The sequence below is a fragment of the Scyliorhinus torazame genome, chromosome 21 (assembly GCF_047496885.1).
Source record: "Scyliorhinus torazame isolate Kashiwa2021f chromosome 21, sScyTor2.1, whole genome shotgun sequence".
In the NCBI taxonomy this organism is placed as follows: domain Eukaryota; kingdom Metazoa; phylum Chordata; class Chondrichthyes; order Carcharhiniformes; family Scyliorhinidae; genus Scyliorhinus; species Scyliorhinus torazame.
In genome coordinates, this window is record NC_092727.1 from 83,849,653 (window position 1) to 83,864,849 (window position 15,197).

The 15,197-nt window shown below is 44.6% G+C and overlaps 1 protein-coding gene across 2 annotated transcripts in view; it reads right to left on the reverse strand.

Annotated features, from left to right (window-relative positions):
* LOC140398380 (unconventional myosin-Id-like) overlaps positions 1 to 15,197 on the reverse strand; it is a 913,794-nt gene that overhangs the window by 330,758 nt on the left and 567,839 nt on the right. The gene's annotated exons all lie outside the window — the stretch shown is intronic.

Below are 15,197 nucleotides of genomic sequence, written 5' to 3' on the forward strand. Positions count from 1 at the left end.
ATCTTGTTCACATGCCCGACACCAGACTCCAAAAGCAACTATTCTACTCAGAACTTGAATGTGGCAGGAAACTACCAAGAATAGAATGGAAGTACTTCAGGGATGTCCTCAAAGCATCTGTGCCAACCCATGGGGTTCGCTGGCATGTGCCCAAACAAAACAGAGTGGTTTAGTCAGAAAGGCAAAAAGAGCACACCAAGAGACTTCATCGGGACTTGTGGGAAGAAACCTGCAGACAGTCGACAAATCTCCAAACACCTTGTCTGATGGCCTCTTCAAGCACCACCTGTCCCACACGTAGCAGAGTCTGGAGACTGTATTGGACTTATTGGCCACCTCAGAATCTATCGGAACAGAATGGAAACAAGTATTCCTTGATCCCAAAGGACTGCCTAAGAAGGAGTAGTAAAGGGAAAATGGCATCGGCACCATTAAACCTGGTCCTCAGATCACCCGATCTCCACCGTGCTTCAGTAAAGGTCACAGGGCGGTATGTTAGCACAATGGTTAGCACTGTTGCTTCATAGCGCTAGAGACCCAGGTTCGGCTTGGGTCACAGTCTCTGTGGAGTCTGCATGTTCTCCCCATGTCTGTGTGGATTTCCTCCAGGTGCTCTGGTTTCCTCCCATAAGTCCCGAAAGACGTGCTTGTTAGGTAATTTGGACATTCTGACTTCTCCCTCTGTGTACCCGAACAGGCGCTGGAGTGCGGCAACTACGGGCTTTTCACAGTACCTTCATTGCAGTGTTAATGTAAGCCTACTTGTGACAATAAAGATGATTATTATTAAGGAGCAGATGATAATCAGGAGCAAACATCCTGGATGACTTCTCCTGGAATGCAGAGACAACTACAAAATTCAACACCCTCTGATCTGCGTAGGATCATACTGGGCAGTTTATCAGCCCACTGAATCACTGAAGAAGTTGCTTCAAAGTCTTCATTTATGTTAATGTGCATGGCCCATTCGTCTCCATCTCCTCTTTGCACCTCTAATTGAATTGGTTAGCAGTGTTTACTAGTGTAGTGACATTAATGGAAAAGGAACTGACTTGCAGAATGGTGAAACAGTGCTTGAAATTCTTTGTATGTGTTTGTAAACAGCTTACGTATTTATACTGTGCCCAAGCAGTTGGCTGATCTAAAAGCATTCAGGCCTCACTCGTGACTGGCATGAAAGCAACTTAATTGAATAAACAATGGCACTATTTAAGCATCCATTGCTTAGGTTTTATCAGATGGGCCATTCTTGCACATGCTCACACCGTTTGGTACTGTTACAATACGGGCTAATCACTCATTTGGAAAGGCATGGAGGATGGGTTAACAGACTGATGTAATGGATGGAGGAATCAAAGCTATGCATCCAGGTAGAAATAATAATTAGCCATTCTTGAGAGCCCAACTCCTTTTCATCTGGGAACTAAGTAGATAGTATAAAGGACAAATATTTACAACATGCATTCTCAACACTTTTCTGGGACTTTTCTCAATCTCTATTGTTAACACACATGCCATTGTCTTAACGGGTAAATATCTCTCACCTTCCTCCCAGTAAAACAATCTAAGCCTTCCTTTGATCGCTAACAATCAAACCACCCAGACTTACTGTCTGGCAGATGATAGAACAGTTCACATGAGCCCCTTCATTTTACCTTGGATTTAAAGGCACAGTCCCAAAAACATAACAATCTTATACATTTCATAATTGTAACTAGTTCAGCGAAATAATTGCAAATGTCAACATCTTAAACCTAACTGGTATTTTACTGGCTGGGTACTTTGTCAGTACAGTATTTAATTGGTGTCCTGCACCTCTTTACTAGCTATCAAATTGGACCAACCTTGCACATTCCAATAAATTAAGTTGTTTAAAAACACACTGCTAATGGTGTCGTCAAGGGAAGGAGACTCAAAATAGCTGCACTTGTTGCTGCAGGAAATTCAAGGTACCTTCTTAAAAGTGATACATAGATTTCTTCTCACGTTAACTGTAGCTTAGAATTTCACTTCTACCTTGTGTCAGCAAAATATCGGTGGCTGATCCAATCATTTTGCCAGCAGGTCTGTGTAATAGCAATGATAATGGGCACAAAACAGAGAAACCCACTTCAGAATTCTACAGCTAGCAAGTCATTTTTTCACATTCATTATGAGGTGAGATCAATTACAAGGTCCATCCTGGAAGACACCATCAAGATGGAAGTAATAACACAGAAGATGACGTAGTGATCAGAAGACGCCAAGCTTGGGTTTTACAATTCCGCCCGCTTTAGGAAGAAGGAAAGATTGAAGGAGATCAAGTGTTCCATAAATCTGCATTTTGCTCTGACTGTGAAAGGATCAAGCCACTTGCTGGCATTTAAAATCAAGATTTTACCATTTAATATTTCATCTGCCAGGAGAAGCAATACCCAAAATCTAGCCCGAGATGCCGAAGGGAAAGAAAGGACACTACAGAGCTAGAGCCAAATGTTGTCAAGTAATACATTGTGAAATGGAAAGCAGCTTAATATTAAAACTTGGCATTCATCATTAGGAAATCATAAAATTCAATTACATAGGAAGTAAGTAGTTCACCTGAGATCTTTCCTTTCTATCCCTCCTACCACATGGTTAGAAAAACCTGCAATTATATAGCACCTTTAACATAATAAAATGCCTCAGGGTGTTTCACAGGAATGTTATCAAATGTAAGGTGATATTTGGACAGATGACCATAAGCTTGGACAAGGAAGTAGGTTATAAGAACCGTCTTAAAGCGCGGTGGGGGGTGGGGAGGCAAATGCAGGGAGGTTTATGAAAGAAATTCCATAGCCAACTAGGCAATTGAAGGCATGGCTGCCAATGGTAGCTAAGTTACAATTAGGGGTATGCAAGGGGCTATAATTGGATAAGCCGAGAGGGTTCCATAGAACTGAATACGCCTAGAGGGTTGTAGGACTGGAGATTATTACAGAAATAGGAAGAGACAAGGCATGGAAGGATTTGAAAACAAGGATAAGCATTTGAAAACTGAGAAGTCAATGTAGGTTAATTAGCATGAGGTGATGTGAGGGAATGGGACCTAGTGTTAATTTGGATATGGGGGTGGCAGAGTTTTGGATATGCTCAATTTTATGGAGGATGGCAGATGGGATCAGAATAGTCAAGTCTACAGATAATAAGGGCACGGAAAGGAGTTTCAGTACAGGTTGAGCTTAGGAAGGAATGCATTCAGGTCATGTTAGTGAAGTGCATGTAGGTGATCTTGGTGATAGAGTGGAAGCTCATCTATGTATCACACAGGATACAAAGGTTGTGAATGGTTTGGTTTAGCATCAAACATTTACAAGGGAGAGAGAGAGATGAAGAGAATGACGATGCAACGGAATTTGTCATAGCGACTGTGCTACTATGCAAAAAATATCAGCAAAAACAATTCTAATATACAAATGGTCAGTAATCAACTATTCACATTATTCAGATATTGTCAAAGAATGAGAATGAAACGCAGATGGTCTGTGTGAATAAAGCAAATGAGAACAACGTATACTGGAAATAAGCTGCAGATCAGTCAGCATCTGAAAAAAGAAGAAATTGGTGAACATTTCAGATACAAGCCAGCTATGATAAAGAGCCTACATCCAAATTTGTAACTTGTCTTTTTTTTCTCAGATGCTGAGAGATAAAATGCATCTCGAAGTTGTGAGGTCCAAAACGAATTAAAACAATCCTCAAAATATCTTCAATCTTAGTACCCATAATGTGGATACACAAATCCAGCAAGGTTGTCCGATATGACCATTCTGCTGCCCAGTTTATATCAGACATCACAACCATAACCCCAAACCTTCACCAAAAATGTCTGGAAGGTGCACTAAGAGATTTGCATCATATATTTGCCAATGGTTTGGGGTCAGTCTCCATTGTTACGTGCTTTCCAAAGAGGTAGATGTGAAACTTGGTTCTGCCAAAGTCCAGGACTGGAGTCTTGTGTTCAACATTGGAATAATTAGCCTGGGTCTGTGACCAACTCTTCAATGTGAAGGCAATTGACTTCTTTCCCTTCCTGCAGAATGCGTGCCCCCAATCCCTTCTGGGATGCACTGCCTTCCAAAATGGACTCTTTGGTAGAATCATGGTATTGCAGTCCACTATCCTGGTTCAATATTGCTGATTTTAAAGACTCAAACATTTGCTGGTGGTCTCTTTTGCCTCAAGTAGGGTGTCTTTTTGCATAGTTCTCTCAGCAGAGCTGCTCACTCAGCAAAATTATTTATATGAAGCCAAAAGGATGAACAGCACTATGCACCATTGTGGATCCCCCTGGTCCAGAGCATTGGCATGACTCTGAAATCCTCTATTTTGTCCAGGTTTGGGCATATTGCTTTGACGGACTTTATAGACGCAAAGATGTTGATGTGCTCAACGTTCACCTGGCACTTCTGGTTACCAAATTCATGGCTCTCATGGCTCACAACCAGCCGTAACATATGCAAGTTTCAGTTGGCTCCTTCTTTGGTCTGCTCCATCACCGCAATGTCTACAACTATACAATACACAATCCAAACCCTAACCCTCTGAATTAATATCTTCTGAATGCCATTCTAAATGTCATGAGAGCAGCGGAGACTCTTTGGATGGGTGGGCAGCCCAATAGGTCTGGGTGGGCTGGGCTCTTTGGCTGGCTGGATGGGCAGACCAAGGCTTAACCTTGCATCGAGCTTAAAAAAATACTGTGTGCCAGTAAACCTGGGGTTCGGCTGCTCCAGGATTGGTGTCTTATGGAGGCATAATTTTAGGGCTAAGTTCAACCATCGTGGGTCTAATCAAATGCTTAGAATAGTGTTGGCAGGCTGCATGCCATCTCATCAAACTCCACTTTAAGCTACCCATGAGTGTATATGTTACACTTTCTTGTGCATAGAGTGTAGGAATTACTTCCTCCCTTACATGGAACATGGTATCTTCCTTAAAATCACTAATTACGTCAAACCTGACTGGATAGAGCATTACAGATCTCGAAGTGACTCAATGCACACACTCCAACATTCTGTAAACCTCCTGTATTGTAACAATTTTGCTAAGGTTGAGAGAGAGGGTTGATGAGAGTAATGCTGTTGGGGTGATGCATATGGACTTCCAGAAGGCTTTTGATAAATTGCTATACAACAGACTCATGGACAAAGTTAGAGCTCACGAAATAGTAGTTTCAGTAGCAACAAGGATACGGAATTGGCTGAGTGACAGAAAACAGAGAGTGGAGGTTAATGGATGATTTTCAGACTGGAAGAAGGTTTTTACTGGAGTTCTCCAGAGGTCAAGTGTTGAGACCCTTGCTCTTTCTGACATATATTCATGAACGAAACATTGGTGCACAGGGTACAATTTCAAAATTTGTGAATGTTCGAAATTCCACTTCCAGTCTATTAAAGTTTCCCCACAACACAACACTCTTCAATGGGCAAGTGGGGGACGAATTTCAAAGATCTTCTTTGACTTACTCATGAGTCATCTAGAATGGGGATAATTGCCAGCCATGGACACTTACAAACTTATCATTGATCCTTATAAACCAATTTACTGGTGATGTACTAGTCCATTCCCTCCTACAAGTCAATTATTTTCTGCTCTTGGGCTGATAAGATTGAAGTTTCACCTCACCCTCAGGATGAAGTAAGGAGGAGTATGGACCAAGACTGAGATGCTCAACTCTTTGGCAAGAAACTATTGCTTACACATTGTAACCATTGACATTTGTGTTAGCTTTTCTCAATTGATAGCATTTTGTGTCAGAGGCAATGTGTTGAAACCCGACATAAAGAATTCAGTACATAAACATCAGAACTCGGAGCAGGAGTAGGCTATCTTGCCCTTCGAGCCTGCTCCGCCATTCAATGAGATCATGGCGGATCTTTTGTGGACTCAGCTCCACTTTCCCGCCCGAACACCATAACCCTTTATTCCTTTATTCTTCAAAAAACTATCTATCTTTATCTTGAAAACATTTAATGAAGGAGCCTCAACTGCTTCACTGGGCAAGGAATTCCACACATTCACAACTATTTGGGTGAAGAAGTTCCTCCTAAACTCAGTCCTAAATCTACTTTGCCTTATTTTGAGGCTATGCCCCCTAGTTCTGCTTTCACCCGCCAGTGGAAACAATCTGCCCGCATCAATGCTATCTATTCCCTTCATAATTTTATATGTTCCTGTAAGGTCCCCCGCATCCTTCTAAATTCCAATGAGTACAGTCCCAGTCTATTCAACCTCTCCTCGTAATCCAACCCCCTCAACTCTGGGATTAACCTAGTGAATCTCCTCTGCACACCCTCCAGCGCCTGTACGTCCTTTCTCAGCTAAGGAGACCAAAACTTCTAGTTGAGCTCTATGTATTCCACAATATGTGAGCCACCTTCAAGAGAATTGGACCTTAGATTGCTCTCATCTGCCCATTCTGCTAGAATCCATCTTTGCACAGTAGACAAATCCCTAAATCGCAAATGGTGGGAGACCCAAGATCACTCGGTTTGGTCGTCCTATTAAAGTGGTCTACCGGGGTGTGACCGCTATTGCATGCTAAGTATAGCTTGGAACCACAAGTGGGAGCTGGGTGAAGGTGAAGATCAATACAGGACGAGCCATTGCTCGGAATGCGATGAGTCTAATTGTGAGAGGTGCTACCCCTCCCTTCCACCCCTTATGCTTGTGGTAGCATAGCTTTGGAATACTGAGGCTGGCAGCCCGTGGTACTAGTATATTACTTTCAGTGATACAAGTTTCACGGCGGCGTGCCATACGCTGATGGTGGGATGCTATCTTCCCGCCGCTTGTCAATGGAATTTCTCATTGAAGCCACCCCATGCCGTTGGGAAACCCACAGGTACAGATGCACTGCCAGCGGGAAAAGAGACCAAGTTATCTCTCTACTTTGCTATGGAGGAACTGATACACTATGGGAGGCATTGTTCCCAGAGCACTACGTAAAGAACAACCAGGAGTTATTCTGTTATCCGAGCCCATACTCTTCTCTCATCTTCTTACGATATGTTACCATTGTTGTATGGCTGCTGCATTTAGCTACCCAGTAATAATAGCAAAAATAATTATCAGTGGGAACAGCTTTGCGATGTTTTTTTAAATGCAAGGCTGATTTCCTTACTGATCTTAATTTCATGCTCTCGGCAGCAAAGCAGTATAAAAAGGAAACTTGCTATTACTTGCACACTATAAATACATCAATGAAATCTGGTGATGACAAATTTCCCAAACAGCTGCCGGACCAGCCTTTTATAATGAAGAAGATTCCCAAGGATACAGCGTCAAAACTTGCCTCGTCGATTATGTCATTGTTGGCCCCTATGAAGATGAAAATCCCAACAAAGCTGCCAGACGCAAGTTTTAACCCAGAGGGCCACTGAAGCTCATTAATGCTCATTGGCAGCTGAGAGGAACTCTCGCTCCCTCACACGCATTCAGCTACAAACAGATCCAATTTATGCAGCCACAGATGCTGCTGTGAAGAGCAAGACTGCAAATAACTGCAGTCAGTGTAAGTCAGTCAGTCTGTCAGTGGGCCACAAAAAAACAGAAGGAAGAAAGGTGTTGGGGTGGATTGGAATTGGGTGGGGCCAGGTGCTGGCAATGTTACTCAACTCACAATGCAGATGTAATTGTTCCTAATCTGGCTCGCCAGTATATCTCCCGGAAGAAGCACAGACTGCTCTGTGCATATAAAAGAATAGCCTGGGGAGAGCAAAAAATTCTCAAACCAGGCAGAGAAATAAATAATATTTATGAATAATGAATAGAAAATGCTAGAAATACCCTGCAACCCATCAATCTGAAGGGAGAAAGGAGTATCAGTTAGGGTGAGGACTCTTTGTCTGAATTGACAAAAATGGTCTTTACCCAAAGCTTTCATCTATCTTTTCTTTAGGTGCTGATAGACCTGTGGTGTATTTCCAGCATTTTCTTATTTACTTTTGAATTTTAGGAACTGTAGGGTTTCTCTTAGATATTTTTTGCCACAGGCTTTTCAATAATTGTTGACAAAATGGTGATTAAACCTTCCTCTGCCACATCATCAACAAAACCTATTGATGTTTTTAAAATGTCAAGGTCTCCCAGGGATCTCTCTTATAATCAGAGGGTGGCCTTTGTCTCAGGAACTGCAATATTGATAAGAATTGTAGTTTGTGATTGCCAGAGTGTATTTTGTTGGCATTTTCAATACTTCACAATGCAATGATGTCCATCACCATTGTTTGGTTTGCTCCTTTATTTTATGTGGATAATTCTTGTCACACAAAACGTTTCTTTAATAAAATCCAGTTGGGAAACTCACTATGCAAACATTGTGTTATAGGGATACTGTGATGTACTTCAGGTGTTTTCCAAGGGATGAATCTTTAATCAACATGCATCCTTCCTGACAATTCAGAATATTAAAGCAATTTTTTTTTCAAAAAGAGTATTTTTCCAATGAGGATATTTTCTCCTACTCATCGAATTCTTTGTTTGACAACTTTCAGTTGAGATAGTGGGTGTGTATCTTATCTGAGCCATTCCTTGCAGTCCTCTGCTGGAAGGTACTACAATTTACCCAGATGTGAGCTTTCTCCTTGGACATCCTTTTTCCATTCGGAGACATATGGCAGAATTTTCCTTAGTCACACATTACAACTGGGACCTGGGAGTTTATTATAAAACCCTGGATGCATTCCCAGTGTTCATTCACATCAATGGAAGGAAAATTATGCAGCGCCCAAGATTTCTGATGAACTACACAGACGACAGCTGAGAAACAAGTCATTTGGTCAACATGAGCCTCTTCTCGCCGTTCTTCATTTAACCCCATCAGCATATCTTTCTCTTTGTTACGCCCTCATGCCCCTTAATCTTTTATGGCCTTATTAATCCGTATCTACCTTTAGTGGTCCATGTTTCTGTACCCCAGATCTTTTTGTTCCTCCATTCCATTAATATCCCGAGCACTTGGCTGGAGCAGTATGTGGCCTCCTTAATCTTCCTACCAAAATGAACTGCCTCAAACTTGTAGCCATCTGGGATGGCCACTTCCAGAATACAAAATGGATGTTTGCAAAGATTGCAGGGAACTATGGACAATGCTAAGAAAGCAGGCAGGCACAGAGCCTGTACGTGTATTGGAACCGCAGCTCCCAGATGAGACTGAAACTGTAGGCCCAATAGCATATTGATGGCCCATCTCCGGGAACAAAGGGAGATACTCAAGTAACCGATCTGGCTCCAGACCACACGGCGTCAGTTCCCCAAACCGAAAGCACAAACAAAGCCAGGCCAACAGCCACCTAGGACACGCCCAGCCATCAGGGCACCCACCCCTTTATTGGTCAAGATCAATACAAGTGATCAAGATACGGCCCAATTGATTGGGGCCAAGTTCAAGGCCCGCCCAAAAGCGCGCGAAGCCCCTTCGGGTATAAGAAGAAGGCCCCAAGAGAGAATCGCTCTCTTGGAATCGGCTCTCAAAGCGGGGAGACCCTTCCACCAGCTACACCCGAAGCAAGTAAGTCCAAGGTCAACGCTCGCTACCAGACGGACGACCTTAGCTGTTCCCCATCACCACTTCGACCCCAGCAGCCTCATATCCGAACAACGGCCATTGTTCCTCTGACTGAGTGGGCGCCCGAAACTAAGCATAGGCTTTAGCAGTAGTGATAGTTTAGTCTGTAGTATTTCGTGCATGAGTAGATATTGATGTGTATGTAAATAAATAGTATTGACTTTGAACTAACTAACTGGTGTACCGGCTCTTTGATCAATATTAGAGTCTGAACCTTGTGGCGGGTATCGAAAGATACCTGGTGACTCTAAAGAAAACGTAATTAGAATTAAGGAGGGCGACCATATTGACCGCCATATTTCGAACCAAATAAAGAGAGCAACATTTACTGGCGACTCCACCGGGACTCGACCTAGAAGTGGCCTAGTTACTACGAGAGAACCCAAATTTGAATTGGAATCCAATTGGAAACAAAAAAAAACACAAGTGTAAGAGCAATACTGATCAAACCTCCACGATTCGGAAGTGTGTTAATGCATGCATACTAACAGTGATATAAGGTAAACCTGAGAGATTTTGTGGCGTCAAACTGTCGGGAGTTTTGTAGGCCGGAAATTAGCGTAAGCCATACCCGTGTTTGCATCACCATTTTATCACCCCCTGTTCCAAATTCGGTAGAGACCACAGAGATAGAGAAAAATGGCAATGAAGGCAATGGAACGCCTTATGAACCCCCAAGAATTCGAGGTCGCAGCGACCAGTAGAGTAGGACAGTGTCCCGTTTGGGAAGAGGAGATCAGGAAATAGCTCAAAGGGAAAGGATGGCCCCTTTGGAGTGAATTCTGCGCCAATGATGAACAGGTCCCGGCGGTATCGGGCATACTTGGTGGGAGAACCTGACAGAGATCCATAAGAAGAGCTTGGAGAAAGCTCGCAAGCCGATGGCAATTGTGTCCTGCTTGGCACAATTGCGAGGCACAGAGGAGGTAGTGAGGATGCTCTGTAGAGAAATTGAGGAGAGACAAGAGTAGTGAAGGAGATGTGAGTGGATACGAGTGAGAGAACAAGGAACTGAGAGAGCAGTTAGCGGCGAGGGACAAGGAGGTGGAGGATACCAAGCGGGCACACCAGTCTTGTCTCGCCCATTTAAGCAGCTTTCAGTCCCAATATGACAAAGCCTACCAGGACACGCAACGCGCGGTCTTGGTAAGACAGGAAAACAAACAACAAGTCGAGCAGTTGCAGAAACAGTGCAGCGATTTAAAAGCAGCCCTACAAGCACTCCACACTTCCACGACGGAACAAAGGCACAGCTCGGTAGATCACGCAAAGTGCCGGAAGCAAATTGCAGGATTGCAATCTCTGCTTTCTGTTCAGAATGGTTTCAAGCACGTTTGGAACCCAGTTAGACCAAAAAAATGGCCCCGATTGGCAGGAGTTAAATGAGACTGCCCACAGATATGCACATGGGACATGTACACAGGAAAAACCCCAGAAACGACAAGCAACCCAACCCCCGACTGCACAAGCAGAACACACCCCTATGAACCCTGTAACCACACATTGCAGGGCCACAGCAGAAGGAAACTCAGATTTCCTGTACACTACCCTGTTAACCGTCACCCAATTAAGAGACGCGTGTGATAAAATAACACCGTTCCTATCCACATCGGACCCCCACCAGTTCTTTGCGAGAGTAAAACAGCAGGCAACCCTGTACGGCCTGGGTGAAAAGGAGCAAGTGAAGCTCACAGTTTTAAGCCTCGACCTTTCAGTCGTGGCAGCCCTTCCCGACGCACAGAGTGTAGGAGGAGGCACCCTACAAGAAATGCACACAGCCATCCTGGATGCGATCGGCTATAACAAAGGAGACCCCGTAGAAGGCCTAAACAAGTATAGGCAAAAGAAAACAGAGCACCCCACAGCTTTTGCTGGATACTTGTGGATACATTTCACAGCAGTATTTGGAGAGTTAGCCCGCGCCCATTTTTCCCCAGATAATATGGCCAAATGGACTCGCATCCTAGTCTCTCACGTGACAGAGGCAGGACAGAGAGCTTGCGCAAATTACGACCCCTCAGACGAGGCCCACAATGAGAAATGGGTTTTGAAAAAATTGTCCTGCCCTTGGGAGCAGTCCATCCAAGGCAAAACCGCATTTGTTAAAACAAACAAAGAACAGGCAGACATGCATCCAGTTAGGACGCACCAGAACCCCACATGGGTAAATGAGGGCAGGAACAGGACACAACAACCCAAATCCCAGGGGTGTTATAATTGTGACTATTAGGACACTATGCACGAGAGTGCAATGCGCCCCAGAAGCAGCAGAGAAACCAACAGACAGGCACCCTAAATAAGAATAGGGCAAAGCCAATCCACAGTGTTAGCGCCCATTCTGAGAACACAGATATGAACGGCACTGACTGACGGTGTTCGGGCTCCCCAACTTGGGTCTGTGACACCCTTTGGGACAGGTCCGGTAGACCACTAGTGGCAGGCACAGTCCAGGGACACCCCGTAGAATTCCTTTGGGAATTCCCGCGCCACGCTCAATTCGTCCACGATGTTTCAGCGAGACATGTGGCCCACGGCAGACACCATTACACTCAGTGGTTTTACAGGGCATTTACAGCAGAGACACATCACAGCCCTTGCAGCAATCCAGATAGGGAACATTAAAATTAAACACCCAGTAGTTCTGGTCGATCAACCCCAGACAGCTGACCACATCTTAGGAATTGACTTCATGAGCTCCCACAACCTCTCATGTGACCCAGGAAATAAAATGTGTGTGGAGAATGGCAAAGGCAGCACGAGCCCCCGCCACGCTCACAGTTGGAGAGTATGAAAATCGGATCAGCACAGTAGGAGACTTCTGGTTCGACCCTCGAGCCATTAGTCAGGACAAATACGTTAGGGAAGTCCTGCAGCAACACAAAGTAGCATTTGCACAGCACAAGCACGACTGTGGTAAGATCGCTGGCATGGTGAATATTACAGGTCCCGACCCCAGACCCCAAAAGCAGTACGGTTTTCCCCAAGAAGCAGAGGGAGAAATCTCAAAAGTTATACGGAGTCTGCTTGATCAAAGCGTACTCCGATCAGTAGCTTCCACTAATAATGCACCAAGTTGGCACGTCAGGAAACCCGATGGATCATGGCGACTGACCATTGATTACCGGGAACTGAACAAAGTAACCCCAGTAGCAGCCCCCGCCGTAGCCATGAGTCCCGAGACCATGCTCAAACAGGGACTACAGTCAGAATTTTTTTCGGTTTTGGAAATTAGCAACTGCTTTTGATCCATTCCATTGGATAAAGCGTGCCAATATAAATTTGCATTCACATTCCAGGGACAGCAGTCTACGTGGACGTGCCTTCCACAACCCCCCCTCCATTTTCCAGTGACACTGGTGAATGGATTAGTAAAATTTTCCCAACCCAATTGTCTGGTCCAATATGTAGATGATCTGCTACTACAGACAGACACAAAGGGAGAGCACATTTCGCTTCTCGCCGAACTATTAGGACTCCTACAACAGATTGGCTGTAAAGTGAATTCCAAGCCGGCCCAGATTTTACAGGAAAAAGTGATTTACTTAGGTACAGTAATCACACATGGCAAACGCGAGATCGAGCAGAAAAGAATCGACTCGATCGTCAAATTGTCCCTGCCCCGTAATGTCTCAGCCCTCCGTTTCTAGGACTGGTTGGCTACTGCCGAAACCACATCAACCGTTTTGCCACAAAAGCAGCTCCCCTATCCGAACTTCTCAAGAAGCAAGCACCTTGGGAATGGCTTCCACAGCACACGGATGCTGTGGATGCTTTAAAAAGAGCCCTTAGCACAGCCCCCGCATTACAGGTCCCAGATCCACTTTCCCCGTACGCAATTGATGTTGCAACTACCGACCGAACCCTTTCGGCCGTGCTTCTCCAGGAATGACATTAGGCCCCGTGGCATACGCCTCTCGCGTAATAGATCCAGCCGAGCAAGGATTTTCTGCCTGTTCGCAGTTTTTGGGCAGTACGATACTGGACTCAATCCCATCACCATTCTCACTGAACACACCCCTACACAGCTACTACTTGATGGTAATCTTAAGGATGGAACAGTCAGCCAGATCCACGCAGCCCGTTGGACCCTTCTTTTACAGGGACGGGACATCACAGTTAAGAGAACCAAGACCCACACTTTCTCAGCTGATAATTTACAATATGCAGGCACCCACATGAGTGTGAAATAATATCCACTAAGCATAATACAGGTCCCTTTATACCGAAGTCAGCTCCCCAGAAAGCAGGTGCTACTCCCCAGAGACCCCAGCCCACAGGCACATGCGCACCCCTTAGAATCTAAGTGGATGGCTCCTCCACGGTTTTAAACGGAAAAAGGATTACCGGTTGTGGTATTTATGTAGAGGATGCGCAGGGACGCGCCCTAGAAAAGATTTTGTTAAAATTGACAGGACATTTAGGCTCACAGGCAGCAGAAGTGGCAGCCATCGCCATAGCTTATATTGTAGATCACCCCGACTCGTTTCCTACCCCAGCCAACATATATTCTACAGTTTATATGTCTGCAACAGTTTAACCGAATAGTTTGTATGTCTGCAACATTTCAAACAAATTCCTACCTCTGTGGGAAACTAGAGGATTCGTTTCCACAGACGGAAAGCCCCTACCCTCAGCCCCATTACTCCAGCATATCCTAAAAACGGCCAAAGATAGGGAATATGGAATCATCAAAGTTCGAAGTCATCATCGTTCTTCCCCCCCCCCCCCGGTAACGTTAAAGCAGACGCCCTAGCGAAAGCAGGTTCCAGCCATGGTCACTTTTGGAATCCCCCCGAAAGCGCCCCAGTGCACGCGGTTCAGGTCTCACAGACCAACATTCAAGATTTGGCAAAGTCTCAAAAGGAAGATGAGAAGCTCAGGGAAGTTTTAAAAGGCAACTTCCCAGCCCCTTATAAGTTTAAAATTGCTATAACCAGACATAACGGTGTGATTTTAAAAGACGGCATTTATGTAGTCCCCAGCCAGGACCGGAATCAAATTATTTGTCAGTTCCATGACAATCATGGACACCAGGGCATTGAACCCACCCTAGCCCACCTCAGACCTCTCTGCTGGTGGCCTGATTTAAAAGCCAATGTTACACATTACATCGAGAATTGCTTAATCTGTGCCCAGAACAATCCGGACAGATATGCAAGAACAGCTCAGCTACGTCACACCCACCCCGTTAATGTCCCCTGGACGAATTTGCAAACCGACTATGTAGGACCCCTACCCCCCTGCAGGAATGGTTTTAATTATGTGTTGGTGGTCATCGACACCTTCACAAAATGGGTGGAAGCATTTGCATCCAGAACAAACACAGCCAAAAAGACAGCTAAAATCCTCACTCAGCACAGCTTTACAAGATGGGCACTCCCACGCAGTACAGAGTTCGATCAAGGCTCCCATTTTACAGGACGAGTTATGAAAAATGTCCTTACAATTTATGGCATAAAACAAAAGTTCATATTGCATACCACCCCCAATCAAGCGGCATAGTAGAAAGAATGAACAGAACTTTAAAAGCGACCCTCAGAAAAATGATGCAACACAACAGCACCTGGACACAGTTCTCCCATTTGCATTAATGTTCATTCGAAACACA